This window comes from Helianthus annuus, chromosome 8 (genome assembly GCF_002127325.2).
Source record: "Helianthus annuus cultivar XRQ/B chromosome 8, HanXRQr2.0-SUNRISE, whole genome shotgun sequence".
Taxonomy (NCBI): Eukaryota; Viridiplantae; Streptophyta; class Magnoliopsida; order Asterales; family Asteraceae; genus Helianthus; species Helianthus annuus.
The window spans coordinates 139,985,605-139,993,717 of NC_035440.2; the positions used below are offsets into that span (position 1 = coordinate 139,985,605).

General features: G+C 39.0%; 2 long non-coding RNA genes across 3 annotated transcripts; one reads left to right on the plus strand and one right to left on the minus strand.

Moving 5' to 3' along the window:
- Positions 1-204: 204 nt before the first annotated feature.
- On the minus strand, positions 205-2,525 carry LOC110873573. 2 transcript variants are annotated; one of them, XR_002555259.2, is made up of 5 exons: positions 2,086-2,525; positions 1,736-1,810; positions 1,510-1,584; positions 757-1,436; positions 205-554 (listed from the first exon to the last, which is right to left on the minus strand). It is a non-coding gene; the product is annotated as an uncharacterized LOC110873573 (long non-coding RNA). The 2 variants fall into 2 exon arrangements; XR_002555258.2 differs by having other exon boundaries at positions 757-1,584; positions 2,086-2,524.
- A 512-nt stretch (positions 2,526-3,037) lies between these two features.
- LOC118481219 lies at positions 3,038-4,961 on the plus strand. The gene is made up of 3 exons (XR_004864937.1): positions 3,038-3,081; positions 3,995-4,045; positions 4,850-4,961. It is a non-coding gene; the product is annotated as an uncharacterized LOC118481219 (long non-coding RNA).
- The last annotated feature ends 3,152 nt before the right edge of the window (positions 4,962-8,113 follow it).

Here is an 8,113-nt window from a genome sequence, read left to right on the forward strand (position 1 = left end):
ACCCATTCCGGATGTCTAACATTTTATCCCATTCAACAATAACTGCAAGATACTTTCAATGTATAAAAGCTTCTGATTCATTTTCTTTCAAAAAAAAAAAAAAAAGATTAGTATCAACTTAAAGAGAAACCAGTCAAATGCGTAGATATATTTGTATCTTAAAAGAGAACGGGACCTTTCTAAACTAATAAGGTTTGTCCAAGATATTATAATCCAATTCCATTTTCAAACAATATACTTTAATAATACAAAACAATATACCGTGAGAAAAAATATGGTTGAATAAGCGATGGAAATATTCAGCAATGCAAACATGCAAAAATAAGATTGGCCACTGAACTCTTGTGGTTTGCTAGCTTCACCAACTCACTAAGCATCCATAACAAGGGACTCTCTTCAGAGCACATATTAAGCATTTTAACCTAAGGTTGGCTCACTGAAATTGATACTGAACTTCATTTTTTTCACCTTTCCACTAAGACGTGTCAATAAACCTCTCCTGTAGCTAAAAAGATCCGCATCTCCCCATATATAAAAGCCAGGTCCACTGCAGCCTGGTTGGAAGTGAAAAATATTCTCACCGTTAGAAAAGAATAAAACAAAGGTGTTCCTCTATTTGAATTTTTCATCATCTTAAGCAACGTACATTATGCCGTTCACTGAACAACATAACTTAGATTAGTCAAGATTAACCTCATAAAAAAATGGAAGCTAATCATGACTCATGAGTTCTGTCTATAGATAAATTTAACTTACCCGAACGTATGAACTCTAAACAAATGAGGGTTCCCACTTAAAGGAGAAATGTTTGGTTCTGAAAAGGGTATAACGTGACTTCACCATCTCGATTCCTTACGACTGATGTCAAGAACATTGCAACAATAATTGGTTAGTATTCCCTCTCTCATTTTTCTCTTTAAACTGTTCCCTTGTTCTTCAGCCTGCATCATTTGACTTTCGACTTTGACTTCCGGCTATCCATGGGAACCGACATTTGTGTTTTTCCCGCAAGCCGCTGTAATTCTTCCTGTATTTCCATATTCTATTCATGTTTTTTCCCATTTTTATGATTTTCAAGAACCTCGTGAGTGTTGCAGTAGAGTCGACAAAGCTCCGCCTTCTCCACCGCCTCCACCTCCGCCTCGACTTCAACCTCGACCACCGCCACGACTTCCTACACAACCGCCACCTCGACTTTCGTTTTTAAGTTTAACACAGATGCTAAAATACATACTATAAAGCCATTCTAGCAATGACTATGCACACAATAGTGCGGTAAAATAGGAAACTCGGAACCGACGGCGAACTGTCCATACTCTCGTCATCTCTCACAGAGGACGCCGCGATGCTATGCCTTCTGCTCATCTCGTCATCTCTCAACTGATTATAATTTATGAAAGGCTTACAGAAGAAGCCTTAGCGTATGGAAGAATATACTGGAAAACGTCTGCACATTATTCTTTTGTTTGATAATCTCCATGGCTTGTATTTTTATGCACGGATACTTACATCAGGCACAACAATAACAGCGTATTAGTCATGAACCACGGTTGCTGAGAAGACGCCCCTAGCTACGAACTCCAACTACCAGCATCCACCCAACAATCAAAATGTAAAGACAGAGAATAAATAGTGAACTGATTAAGAGCTAAGAAATTTGTGACCGAAGACGATGAATTAAATGCGAATCAAACGTGGCCAAGCCTTACAAAAAGGTTGTATATAAAGAAGTTACCTGGACATAAAGATTCGGGTCGGCAACAAACCGAACCAATAACACGTCACAATCGGGTAAGCCACAAACATTCATCTATAAATCATAAATCAAACAAAAAACCCAATTCAAGTTCAGTTTTAAACTCAAAACCCCCTAAATCAATAGTAAATTAAAATCGCAAACAGTAAAAAGAAAGAATCAATTGCTTATGTAAAACTGAAAACTTAAAATAATAAGCGTCGAACATCGTTTTAGCCACCATCGCTGTGATCTCATCATTCCACAAAACCATAAATGTTTATATAAATTCGACAGAGCTTGTATTAGTAAGAACATGTAGAGGGAGATCAGACTCGTCAGAACCTTACCGTAGTTGCCGGAATCTTTGCCGTAGCATGGTTGGAAGGTCGATCTTCCTCTGATAGTTGTCTAATCTTAACACACTCGCCACCGGAACCCGTAACCATCTCCATTTTGTCAGAACCCTAGATCTGAACACCCTGAGTTAGCACAATTGTCCTTGAACCCATACAAATAGAAAAAGAACATAGATTGATTAGGTTAAAAATAGATACATAGAGTAAGATGGGATGTAGAGATTGAAAAAATGCAAATTAAACGGAAGTGAAGCCTGCGGCTATGGTGGCCCTAGGATGAGTATCGTTGCTTGAGTGCTATCTCCATGTATCTCCCATAACCCTCATCTCCTGAGCAATAAAATGCTGTTATGTTTCCATTGAAAAGACGAATTGAACGCCAGACGATTCATTTACCAGGAGATGGTAGGGTTTTCTAGAATTTCATGCTGAAATCCCACAATTACCCTTTTAGGCGTCTTAAACTTAGTGGGAATTACAATTTCCATGGCTTTAACCACCTTGTACATATTGCTTTAAAATTGATACGTATGGCAAAATTACTATCTTGTACGTCACTTCTCCTTTTTAATATATTATAGATAACCTAACCAAACTAAACCTTTCCCCCCAACAATCGGTTATGGGGTGTCCCCCACTCTTAGATTTTTTGAATTATTAAATTGGATCATGTTGATAGATAGGGAACATAATACCCATGAGACAATAGTGGATGAAGTCTATAAGTAACTAACCATAAGACTATTACTCTCTCATTTCACAACACACTTCCAAACTAAACTCTAACTCCTCTCTTCTCTTTGGATCGGCTGAAATCAACCACCACCCTACCACCATCATTCGACTTGTTCCACCCATTCTATTACCATACAAGGGTGCAAGGAGGCACATAAGGAAGCTTGGTGCACTCGGATTGTCAAGGACCGCCCTCGTTTTCTTTTATCCACCACTTTTCTACACTCGAACTCCCCTAGCCTTGTGCTAGTAGTAAGTTCCTTAGATCTTCATCTTGTTCATGTTTTTATGTGGTTAATGATGTTTAAAGATCAAAAAGATAGAAAGCCTAATGAACATAAACAAGTCTTGAAGTGTAACTAACTAAAGATGAAGTATGGTTAAAGTAGTGTTGAAATGATAAATGAAATATGATATTGCTTGATAAATCTGATATATATAAGTAATAATCTGCTGTAAGTATTGTTGTGATCGCTAAACATGTTAACGGAATCAATCGAACGCGCTTTATGATGATAAAAGACTAAAAACAGCATGCTGATCTGCTTTTCCAGCCGCCTTTAACTGGCTGTAACTGCATCGTAACTTAACAAAAACTTGATTTTCTTAAGTCTATAATGTGTTATTATAAAATACGGTTCTAATGACGCCGGAATCAATATTTTTGGACTCCGTTTACTATTTTTAAAGTGCCTTTCCGTAACAGCAGCTTAAGCTGATTTTTTTTTTGCTGAAAATGTGCATCCTGTTTTCAGTCATAACCTGGATTCTGTGTAGGATTAGATCATAAAACTTATACTGTAGATGGTCACTGTTGTCGCAGTGATCCTCCAACTGGAATTACGTTAAACGGACTTACGATTAATTTTTAGTGAATTATTCCGTAGACTGCGATCAGAATGTAACAAATCTAATTGCAGTCGGGAAAATGTATTTTTTTTAAAATATTGATAATGAACTAGACCCCGATATTTTTATACAATAATATTTGGTTCATGTAAGACGTTCTGTAAAAATTTGGGAATTTTTGGAATAAGTTAACCATTTTATTTAAATGTCCGAAAACAATCCAGTTTCATATACATTAAAACAGAAGTGACATAAGTAGTAATTGCATGCCAAAGTGTGGTTCTTGATTATTAAAAATCATTCTTATTTAATTTAGGGCGGATAAACAATTGAGGGATTATGTTAACATTTAAAAACGCACCCGAAGGTGAGTACATAGTCCCAGTTTTACTATTTTCAATTGTTTTGGGGTGATTCATATGTATCAAAACGATTTCGATGTTTTAACGATGGTTTCACAACGAGTAAGATGGTTTATATTAAACTAATAACGATTTCGATAATGTGAACGAGCTTGTTGGTTGTAATTACATAACAAATGACATTCATTAATTTCGGCCAAACCGACCAGTATTAAGTTATGGTACCATAGGATCCGACAAATCCCGTTATCAGACCGGACCCATGGTTATGTGTGGGTTAGGTGGGTAACGACCGAATCTGATGATTGTTAACTTACCCTTTGGAGGTTTGTTAATGCGAAAACGAGTTGAACAATAGACGAGTCACATAGGTTTGAATGTTATTAGCGAGACGACCAAAAGTAGTTTCACCGATCTTTAACGAGAATGATTTAAATGACTAAAGCGATGTTTAACGAATTAAACGATTTTGGTAAACAATTGGAAGCGATGTCACACAAACGAGGTTTTCGAAACAATATAAACTGTACGAGTTTATTTACGAGAATGATTTACGATTTGGTTTACGAAAAACAAATGTTTTGGGTAAAGATTCATGGCTTCGAGGTTTATAAATTATAACCAAACTATTTTGATTTGGTTATTCATTTTACGATACAAACATTTTATAAAACAAGGTTTTCTAATGACAATTAATGAGGTTGCATAATTTATTTCAACGTATAAGCGAGCCATGAATCTGACACTCTCACAAAACCTATGTACTCGCCAGCATTTCCTTGCTGACTTTGTTTTTACATATGTTTCAGGTGAAGTTGCTTAGTGTTGATTGCGAATAGGAAACATGCTCACTTAGGATCGGACGAGGCCTTAGTGATTTAATAATGATATTACTCTATGTTTGATTTGCTTGTTTAACTTTAAAACAATGTATAATATTTAATGAAATGAAACTCTTCGTATCCATGGTTTGAAACAATAATTCTATTACAACACTCCCTGGCGTTTCCGCCACGATTTGTCGTTTTACGTGGTCGGGGTGTGACAGAAGAGTTGGTATCAGAGCCAATGGTTATAGAGAATTAGGTTATTAGTAAAATTTCGACCTAGACTATAACTTTCTAGGACCCCAACGCAAGTTGATTTGCGTTTAGAATTTTAAAAAACGAAATCTGAATCTACTTCGAAAATTAATCATCCGTTCTAGGATGAATGATTACTAAGTTTTGAACCCTCCATTATAAGGTTTTGAACCCTTCCAGTTTGACTCATTTTTGGCTTAGTGCCTTTTGAGTTTTCAAAATCTCGTCAAAGTTTGGGTCTAAATAATGTGAACACGTGCAAACTGGAAGAGTGAATGCCTGTACCCTGAGTTTTCTGTCTAAGGCTAGAGTGTTCGTACAAATCCACATAATCGGACCAGTCACTCTTACCTGGGAACTCTTGGGGTGAGTGTTCACTTATAGGCGAGCATGTCTTTGCGATACATTATTTCGATTCATTACTTTGATTAGTCACTGCGTGTCGTTTGTTTGTTCGAGGTAACGAACAAATGATCGCCTTCCTTATATTTCGTCGATATTTTCAAAACCTCTTTTGTTTTTCCTAATCGTCGACCTCACTCGTTTCTCATATTTCCTTGTTAGACGATGCCTCCTCGACGTGATGCACAACCTTTTACTGCTGAAGAAATCGCAGCCCTTGTCTCTCAGCAAATGGCTGTTGTGCTTCCAGGCGTTGTGACCCAAATCCACGAGCTGTACAACAACAATAACAATGCACAATGCAATTTCAAGAGTTTCAACTCCGCTAAGCCGCTAAAGTTTTATGGGTCACAAGGAGCGACTACACTCCTCCAACGGTTTGAAAGTATCTAGAACACATTCAGACATGTGCAATGTCCGAATGAGCGTAAGGTTGAATTTGCATCAAGTGTGTTCGAGAAGCGTGCTCTTACTTGGTGGAACGGAGTGATGCGCGATAGGGGTGCCGAAGTGGCGTTGGCACAAACATGGGAAGAGCTTCGAGCTCTCATGATGAGAGATTTTTGTCCCCGTCACGAAATTCGAGCTTTGGAACGAGAGTTTGACGATCTAAAACAAGATGGGGGAGAACACCGTGCGTACATGGATCGATTCAAGGAGCTCAGTCTTTTGTGTCCTACTATGGTTACCCCGTTGGAGAAAGCGATAGATAGGTATATCGATGGGTTACCCGATTCCATACAAGATATTGTGACTGGCGTTAATCCTACTACTGTTCGCCAAGCGATCGAGTTAGCTGCTACCCTGACTGAGTCGCAAGTCAGGAAGTGTAAACTTACCTGCAAGAGTGATAAGAAGACGTCAACTGACTCTGCTAAAGGCAAGGAAAAGGGTAAGGGTAAGAAGGGTGAGTCTTCGAAGAAGTCGAGAAAGCGAAAGGGTGCTCAGAATTTTGCAGTAACTGCACAAACTGCTCAGAACCCTCAGAACCCACCAGCTCAACCTCCTGCGAAGAAAGCATATGCTGGTACCGCACCCCATTGTGCTCGCTGCAACGGTCATCATCTTGCACAACAAGCTTGTAGACAATGCACAACATGTGGTAAGCTTGGGCATCTGGCCAACGTCTGTCGTTTGGGTCAGAATCAGATTGTTCAGAATCAAGCTCCAGTTCAGGGGAATGCTGCTAGATTTCCACCGGGTTCATGCTTCAACTGTGGAGAGTATGGTCATTTCCGCAACAACTGTCCGAGGTTGGCAAATACGAATGCAAATCCGAACGAGAATGTCAATGTCAATGCGAATGCGAATCCCGCTCGTGGACGAGTATTCAATCTGAATGCAAACGAGGTGCGAGCTGACAACCTCATCGTCAATGGTACGTTTCTTGTTAACAATCGACCTGCATCAATTATTTTTGATTCTGGTGCCGATAGAAGTTTTGTTTCATTATCTTTTGAGCCTTTGCTTGCGATACCTAGAACTAAACTAAGGAAACCCTTATCTGTCGAAGTTGCTACTGGTAAACCTCTTGTTCTCGATTCTGTTATCCGTGATTGTCAGTTAAACCTTGATAACCATCTTTTTCCCATTGACCTCACGCCGATGCAACTTGGGAGTTTCGATATTATCGTGGGGATGGATTGGTTGACCAAACATCATGCAGAGGTAGTTTGTTTCGATAAGATTGTTCGTATTCCTCTTCCGTTTGGCGATATTCTGGAAGTTCATGGAGAGAAGCCATCTGGTGGATTGAAGCTTATGTCGTGTATGAAGGCCCAAAGATGTTTGCAAAAAGGATATGTTGCTTTCCTGGCACATGTCACTGAGGAGAAAGGCAAGAGCAAGAGTATCCAGGATACTCCGATTGTTCGGGATTATCCAGAGGTGTTTCCCGATGAAGTGTCTGGTTTGCCTCCAGTTCGTCAAGTCGAGTTTCATATTGACCTTGTACACAATGCCAACCCGGTTGCGAAAGCACCTTATCGTCTCGCACCGTCGGAAATGCAAAAGTTATCAAAACAACTTCAAGAGTTATCTGATAAAGGATTCATCCGTCCGAGCTTTCGCCTTGGGGAGCTCCTGTCCTCTTTGTGAAAAAGAAAGATGGATCTTTTCGAATGTGTATCGATTATCGTGAGCTTAATAAGCTTACCATCAAAAATTGATATCCCCTACCTAGAATTGATGATCTCTTCGACCAGCTGCAAGGTGCTTCATGCTTTTCCAAGATCGACCTGCATTCTGGGTATCATCAGCTTCGTATTTTCGAAGAAGATATTCCCAAAACTGCTTTCCGTACAAGATATGGGCATTACGAGTTCACTGTCATGCCTTTTGGTTTGACGAATGCCCTAGCTATCTTCATGGACTTAATGAATAGGGTTTGTAAACCTTATTTAGATAAGTTCATCATTGTGTTCATCGACGATATTCTCATTTATTCAAAGTCTCGAGCAGAGCACGAACAACACCTTCGTTTGACGTTGGAACTCCTAAAGAAGGAACAACGTTTTGCTAAATTCTCCAAGTGCGAATTCTAGCTTAAAGAAGTTCAGTTCTTGGGTCATATTATCAATGAGCAGGGTA